Genomic DNA, 8,706 nt, shown 5'->3' with positions numbered 1-8,706 from the left:
CACCCGAGTGGGCCGGAGGGGGCCACACGAACAGAACAGAAACAACCAAGGCCAGCACCGTCCTCGGGGAGGAGGAGGGGGCCAGGGGCGAGGGAGAGACGCCTTGCCCGCAACACCCGTGGCCAGCACCCCGGCTCCGGCCGGTCGGGGCAACCCCCCGTGGCGTCCTGGGGTCCGAGCCAACGTCACGTGCCACCGATGCCAGCGAGTCGGCCACTACGCCAATGACCCGAGCTGCCCGCAGAACCAAACACCCAAGCCCCGCCAGGTAGCTGCCGCCGCCCTGGGGGAAGAGCGATCATTGGAGGAACCAGAGGAGTATGAGCCGGCCCAGCAAGAGTGGGAACCGGCCGCCATGGTCCTGGCGTGCTTAGGGGGAAGAGACATGGTCCCGCGGGCTCCCCTACCCGCTAACACCAGGAAATACGGTCAGTGGGTGACCATTAATGGACAGCGAGCCGAGGCCTTGCGTGACACAGGCGCCAGTGTGACGGCCGTCCGCTGTCACCTGGTGAAGCCCGAGCAGATCCTGCCGAACATTCTCTGCCCCGTCCGCTCGGCAGACAACTCTGAAAGTATGTGTCAAATGGCCTGCGTTCCATTCGAATGGGGAGGGGTCTCCGGCCTGTTGAAGGTGACGGTCCGGGACGATGCCCCCGTGGACTGCCTCCTGGGGAATGACCTCGAGAGTTCCCCGTGGGCCACCGTTGAGAGAAGAGAGCACCTGGGGATGCTGGGCCTCCCGGACTGGGCCTGCGTAACCACCCGGTCCATGGCCGCCCGTGCCGTCCCTCGAGCAGAAGAACCAGAATGGCCAGCACCTCCGCCCCCAGTCGCCCCAGTAGAAGACAACGACGAGGCCAGCCTCCCAGACCCGACGGCCGAAGGGGACGCGCAACCCCAGGACCTTCCTGACCTGGCTCAGTGGCGTCAAGAGGGGGGGCCCACCCAAGCACAGTTCCGCCAGGAACAAAAGACCTGTCCCTCCCTCGAGGGACTCCGCCAACAAGCCAGCGCCCAGAACGCAGGGGACTCCACCGGAACTCACTGGGTCTACTGGGATAACGACCTGCTATACAGCGAGCAAAGAATCGCTGAGCTGGGGGCCGGTCGAGTACTGGTGGTACCTCTCCGCTTCAGAGACTTTCTGCTCAACCTGGCCCACGATGTCCCCCTGGCTGGACACCTGGGCCAAGATAAAACGTACAGCCGCCTAGTGACCCACTTTTCCTGGCCGAAGATGAGGAACGACGTCCTGAACCACTGCCGATCTTGCCCCACATGCCAAGCCAGCGGGAAGAGTGGTCGGAAGCTGAAAGCCCCTCTGCAACCCTTCCCTGTGGTCACCACCCCGTTCGAGAGGGTGGGGATAGACATCGTGGGGCCTCTGGACCCCCGCACGGCACAAGGACACAGGTTCATCTTAGTACTGGTGGACCATGCCACCCGCTACCCCGAGGCGGTGCCCCTACGGACCGTGACAGCTCCGGTGGTTGGCCGGGCCCTAATGGGGATCTTCTCCCGGGTAGGCTTCCCCCGAGAAGTCGTCAGCGACCGAGGCACGAACTTTATATCCAAATACATGAAGTCCCTCTGGCAACAATGCGGGGTCACCTACAGATTCACGACCCCCTATCACCCCCAAGGGAACGGACTAGTGGAGCGTTTTAACCGCACCCTCAAGGGGATGATTGGGGGATTGGAAGAGCCCCTCCGTCGCCAGTGGGATGTACTACTCCCGTGCCTCCTCTTCGCCTACCGCGAAGTTCCCCAGAAGTCCCTCGGTTTTAGCCCTTTCGAACTCCTGTACGGGCACCCTGTGCGAGGGCCCCTCAGCCTCGTAAAAGAAGGTTGGGAGATGGCCCCCCTAAAGACCCCTCCAGACGTCTTCAAATACCTCCTGGCCCTACGCAATCAGACCCGGCGCTTCAGAGAGATGGCCAAGGCGAACCTCGAGGCCAGCCAGGAGGACATGAAGAAGTGGTATGATCACAATGCCTCCTCCGTTGAGTTCGAGCCTGGACAACAAGTATGGGTGATGTCCCCCACCGAACCATGTGCCTTGCAAGATAAGTGGACGGGGCCCTTCAAAGTGGTCGAGCGCAAAAGCCCCGTCACTTACCTCATCGACCTGGGGACCTCCCGGAACCCCCTTCGGGTCCTCCACACCAACCGACTCAAACCACACTTTGTGCGCTCAGAACTCAGCCTCCTGATGGCTACGGACAGTGGGGCAGAGGAAGACTCCGAACCCCTCCCGGATCTTCTGAAGACTCAGGAGAATGACTGCTCCGTGGACGGGGTCCGGCTCTCTGACGCCCTCACTTCGGAGCAACGCCAGGGCTGCCGGAACCTCCTGCTGCAGTTCGCTACCCTGTTCTCCCTCACCCCCGGGGTCACCCCTTGGTGTTTGCACGACGTGGACACCGGGGACAGTCCCCCTGTCCGACACCGGGTCTACCGCGTACCAGATCGGGTACGGGCCTGCATACAGGAGGAGGTGGCCAAGATGCTCACAATCGGGGTCATCGAGCCCTCGGACAGTCCCTGGGCCAGTCCGGTTGTATTGGTCCCCAAAGCCGCTGCCCCCGGCACCGCACCTGAACTGAGATTCTGCGTCGACTACCGGGGCTTGAACGCTGTCACCCGGACCGACGCTCATCCGATCCCCCGAGCAGACGAGCTGATCGACCGGCTGGGGGCCGCCCGCTACCTCAGTATCTTCGACCTAACAGCGGGCTACTGGCAGATCGGCCTCACACCCAGGGCTCAGGAACGGTCAGCCTTCTCTACCCCCGATGGCCACTACCAATTCAAGGTCATGCCCTTCGGCATGAAGAATGCCCCCGCCACGTTTCAACGCCTCGTGAACCAGGTCTTGGCGGGGCTCGAAGAGTTCAGCGCTGCCTACCTGGACGATATCGCTGTATACAGCCACCACTGGCCCGACCACCTCCGTCACCTCCAAGAGGTCCTACAGGCCCTCCAGCGGGCCGGCCTCACAATTAAGGCCGGCAAGTGCCAAATTGGCCAAGGGTCTGTGACCTACCTTGGGCACCAAGTGGGAAGCGGGCTGGTGGCCCCGCTACAACTTAAGATTGCTGCCATCCAGTCCTGGCAGCCCCCCGTCACCCAGACCGAGGTCCGAGCCTTCTTGGGGCTCACCGGCTACTACCGGCGGTTCGTGAAGGACTACGGCAGCATCGTGGGGCCCCTCACGGGTCTCACGTCCAAGAACCAGCCGAAGCGGATTAACTGGACCCCGATTGTCAAGCGGCCTTCGAGAAGCTGAAGGCCGCTCTATGCACCGCCCCTGTGCTCCAGGCCCCCGATTACAGTCGGGAATTCATGGTACAGACCGACGCCTCCGACCACGGCATCGGAGCCGTCCTTTCTCAGTTAAACCCCGAAGGTCATGACCAGCCGGTGGCCTTCATCAGTCGACGTCTCCTGGCCCGAGAACAGCGCTGGAGCACCATCGAGAGGGAGGCCTTCGCAGTGGTGTGGGCCCTCAAAAAGCTCCGGCCCTATCTCTTCGGTACCCACTTCCGGGTACAAACCGACCATCGACCCCTGCAGTGGCTGATGCAGATGCGGGGGGAGAACCCAAAACTCTTGCGCTGGTCCATTTCCCTGCAGGGAATGGACTTCACTGTGGAGCACCGACCAGGCCAAGACCACGCCAACGCGGATGGCCTGTCCCGCTTTTTCCGCCTCGACGAAGAGAGTCCCCAAGGAGATGGGTGACTCTCCCCGCCTTCAGCTGGGGGGGACGCATGTTGGACAGGCCACACGAAGGGCTTGCTCCCTCCCCGCACGACAGGGCCCGAGCTCCGGCCCACCAGGCATAACCCACGAAAAGCACCCGTACCCCGTCTCCCGACGGATCTTCTGCCCTCGGACCTCTACTCATCACGGGGCCCAGCCCCACCGGCTCCCCCGGCCGGTTCAAGCCGCCATCTTGGGCCCTGCACCACGAGGCCGCGTGGCCTCGCCCCGACCCTAACCCCGGGCCTGACCGGCCCCGACATCCCGGCACCACCATCCACCCGGGAGGTGAGCGGACCACCTGGCAGGTCAATGGGAGGACGAAGTGTCAAGAGCTCTTCCCCCGCCAGGTGCCGATCGCCTCCAACTCCCCCAGGCGCTGGCTCCACCCCCTGCTGGGTGTCTGGACACCTTCATCCCGGGCCCTCCGACCTCCAAGTGCGAGGGTCCGGACATCAAAGAGCGCCTGCCCTATAACTGGGGCAACTCCGGAGCAGGAAGGCAGTTGTATCCTGGAGTCGAGAGACACCGAGAGAACTCAGCCTTGACGGACTACTGGCGCTGCCGTAGCCCGCTCTTGTGAACCATCGTCCTGCCTGCTGGCGCTGCCGCGGCCTTCTACAACATCCATCCTCGTCGGGACCTGCTGGCGCTGCCGCGGCCCGTTGTAACGACCATCCTCACCGGGACCTGCTGGCGCTGCCGCGGACCGTACATCGACCATCTTTCCGGGACCTGCTGGCGCTGCCGCGGCCCGTTGTAACGACCATCCTCACCGGGACCTGCTGGCGCTGCCGCGGACCGTCCATCGACCATCTTTCCGGGACCTGCTGGCGCTGCCGCGGCCCGCACCAACTAAGCTCGAGGATTGTGAGCTAATCATCATCTCATCCAAACTACCTGACTGGTAGACAGACTGTCCCGCTACCCCTTACCCTACTTTGAGAGACTTGAATCGAGGGGACCCCTGAGTCCAGACCTCCTTGTACCATTCAACCGTACCTTAAGAAGTGCTTATAAAGAACACTGAACCTTATCCGTGTGTGGTATCTGTCTGTGGGGGGGAAGTTACTTGTCTGTACGATCGCTGGAGACGGCTCTCCCCGGAGACCTCTCCTCCTGACCCCGGCCGACCCTCCCGGTCCGTCTATCCTTTCTAACAGGGCTTTACTTATTTGGCCTACCTCTTTTGCAGCTCAAATATTATTTCTTCAATAGACTCACTTAAAATCCAATTTTCCGAAATTATACATTCCCAAGAGCTAAGTAAAGGCCTATTTTGCTTCTGTTGGGCTGGCCATGAAGGGTGTTGCAATATATCTTGGGTGTGGGCTAGACTGGGAGATTATACAGGTCCAGAGGGGCCCCTTTAGTAGGTAGTTATGGATCAGAGCCGGGGCAAATGGTTTGTCTGTAATCTCATCAATTAATATGCCTCGACAGTAGGCGATCCTAAATGTATTATAAAAATTAATGACCTGATGAGAAGTGTGAGGGGTGGGATTTTAAAAATTTCCAGGATTTAGCTAGGGATACCTCGAATAAAACAAAAAAACAATTGAAGTCTATAACTAAAAAGGTATTGGATATTATGATTATCAATTGATCGATCCTTTGCATAACGCCCACTCCCAGATGTCACAGTATGCCTATTGTTCCCAGCAATTCCAATCTGCCTTGCGTATTGACTACTTTCTTATTTCTCGTTATCTTAAGTGTCTTGACTCTCAAATATGGGCAAACTCTTTTTCCAAACACTCTGTCACCTAGACGGCTAGGCCAGGGGAAAGATCCAGGTGGCAGATGGATCATCTCCTTCTTTCCAACCAAAAATGGCTCATTAATATGAAAATATGGACTAAAGAAGATTTCCAGATTAAGAAGGATACAGCAACACTTTTCTCTGTTTGGGGTGCCTTCAAGGCTGCTACCCGTGGGCAGATTATGGCTTTGAAAGCCATTCAATCTAAGAGGCAGAGGGCACATATTCTGGAACTGCAACCTGCTGTTGATACCGCAGCTCAATTAAGGGCAAACTCTTCGTCCGAGCGAATTGCTGTGAAGCAGCAGCTGTTTACCGCTAAAAATGAACTGAGGGAAGTCTTTGTCCTGAAAGAGATAAAGAATGATAACTTGTATCAACGAGTTTATGAAGAAAGCCAGACGGGGGAAAATCATATAAGGTGGGAGTTGCAAAAATATTCCTTGTCCACTATAAAAACTTTATGCCACTAAATATATGGTTTCACAAGAAGCCATACATCAGTATTTTTCAGATATCAATTTATCAGAAATGCTAATTAATCGGACTGAGGAATTAGTGGCTGATATTACAGCAGTATAAATTCATCAAGTGATTGCTGCAATGCCATCAGGAAAGGCCTGTCAGAATTATGGTTTTCCAATTGAGTTTTATAGAGTCTTTCAGGAAGAATTAATATTGTTTCTAGTGGAGCTTTTTAATGCAGTGAAAAATGGGGAAGAGGTCCCCCAAATATTTATGGAATCAATTATTGTTAGTTTTGTTGAAAAAGGGAAGAATCCTTGTGACGTCAACTCATATAGACCTATTAGTCTCTTAAATTCTGATTATAAAATCGTAATGAAAGTCTGGGCCAACAGAATCATGCCTGTCGCCCAGAAAATTATTCAAAAAGACCAAACTGGCTTTCTGCCAGGACAGAAAATGTCTGCTAATACCACTTTTTTAATACATGCTATTGATTTTTTCTAATACTAATCAGATACCTGCATCTATAATGATGGTCGGTGCTGAAAAAACATTCGACCTTGTTAACAAGGCTACCCTTTTTATTGCTCTTAAAAGGGTTGGATTTGCCAGCGTAATTATTAATATACTATATAACATATACCAGGGTGCACAGGCCCAAATTTTCTTGAACTCCAGCATGCTCTGAATTTTAGATATAAATCGGGAACTCCTCAGGGCTGTCCCTTGTCGCCCGTACCTTTCACAATTTTCATCGAACCATTGGCAACCAGGATAAGGGCTAATCGGGGAATTGAAGCCCCAACGGAAGGTATAATCAAGCTCAAATTATTTGCTGATGACATAATTTTGTGTCTCAGGCCTGATGAATTAAATTTATATACAATTTTTGGTAAGTTTGAGCAGTTTCAATTTATTGGAGGCTACAAAATTAATCATAATAAAACAGAAACCCTGATGTTCAACACCTTAGGTGATAATCTCCCTGGTAGGGTACATTGCTCAGTGGTTTAGTTTTTTCGGTCTCCTGCGAGAATGAAGACCATTCTCAACAACCAGACTGTGGACATCTCCGACAAGGTGGACATCACCTTGAAAGGGCGCACTGTTATTGTGAAGGGCCCTCGAGGAAGTCTTTGCCGGGACTTCAACCATATTAATGTTGAGCTCTGTCTCATAGGCAAGAAACACAGGAGGCTTTGTGTTGACAAATGGTGGGGTAATCAGAAAGAGCTGGCCACTGTGCACACATTGTGCAGCCATGTGCAAAACATGATTACGGGTGTCACATTGGGCTTTCGTTACAAGATGAGGTCTGTGTACACTAATTTCCCTCTTAACATGGTAATTCAGGACACTGGATCGCTAGTAGAAATCTGTAACTCTTTGGGGGAGAAGTACATCCGCAGAGTGCGCATGAGGCAAGGTGTTAACTCTGCACTTTCTCAAGCCCAGAAGGACGAGTTGATTCTTGAAAGGAATGACATTGAACTAGTTTCAAATTCAGCTGCCTTGATCCAGCAAGCCACCAATGTAAAGAACAAGGATATCCGAAAGCTTTTGGATGGCATCTATGTTTCAGAGAAGGGTACTGTCCAGCAGCTAGAAGAATAAGCTTGGTCCCACCAACAGAAGCATTTCAGCAAATATAAATGGTCTGCCAGAATAGCATCAAAAATATCTTTGTGGTGCAAAATTAAAATTAAAAAATATTCAGTAGTTGCGTTCAATCAGATTCGATATCTAGGAGTTTACATAACTAATTCCTATGCTGAACTCTATAAATTGAATTATGAGATTACCTTTAAAAAAATCAGGGATCTACTTGATAGATGGTCTCTTCTCCCTTTTACTCTTATTGTCGGGTCGCCCTTATCAAAATGTCAATTTTGCCTTTATTAGTTTTTTTTTATTTATGAATGTTCTGTTAAAAATGAACTTGGCCTACTTCAAAGAGCTGGATGCTCTCTTTCGACTGTTTATCTGGAAGAAAAAGGCACCCAGAGTTAAATATCCAGTTCTGCAACTGAGAATAAATCAGGGCAGGTTGGCATTGTCTCAGATTCGTGCATACTACGAAGCTTTCCTCCTTTACTTTTTGGTGCATATATCGGATTGAAGGGCATTGTTAGATGATTTTTTTTATCAATAGAATGGTAAAGGAAGCAGGATCGCAGCTTCCAGTCTTCAGAAAAATGGCCAAACTCCCAAAATGAATGAGGTATAAGATGTTACAAGACCTGCGTATTAGACTCCAGTCTCGTTATACTACCAATGCGTCAGAGGCTGGGTATGAACATCTGCAGTTAAAGGAATGTAAAGTTTTAGGTTTACATATCCATTCCAGTCATTTATGGTTTTGGAACATTAATGGCTTCAGAGAGCTGGGTCATTTTCTTCTGGAAGGGAGGTGTTTCACCTGGCAGGAAATTCTAGCTAGGTGTGGGGACCGTAGTAAGCCTTTTTTCTTTGGATTTATACAAATTATCCACCTAGTGAAAAAAAATTGTTTTGTTGCTCATTCTGGTCCACCACCACTACTGGCCGCTCTTTTTAAAGCAAGGCTGAGTGGGGTGGGTAATTGGTATAGACTTCAGCAGAGTTGAGGGAAAAACTAAGCTGGGCGAAGCACTACGCTACGCTCGCGTAGTTTGCGAAGTTCGCGCTACTTCGCACTACGCGAACTGCACGTAGCACAGTGCGAACAC

General features: G+C 53.0%; 1 pseudogene; it reads left to right on the top strand.

The window, feature by feature from the left end:
- The first annotated feature begins 7,013 nt into the window (after positions 1–7,013).
- On the top strand, positions 7,014–7,612 carry LOC146784418 (large ribosomal subunit protein uL6 pseudogene; annotated as a pseudogene).
- Positions 7,613–8,706: the final 1,094 nt, after the last annotated feature.

The sequence above is a fragment of the Triturus cristatus genome, chromosome 11 (assembly GCF_964204655.1).
Source record: "Triturus cristatus chromosome 11, aTriCri1.1, whole genome shotgun sequence".
Classification (NCBI taxonomy): Eukaryota; Metazoa; Chordata; class Amphibia; order Caudata; family Salamandridae; genus Triturus; species Triturus cristatus.
This window is presented reverse-complemented; position numbering and strand designations above follow the sequence as displayed.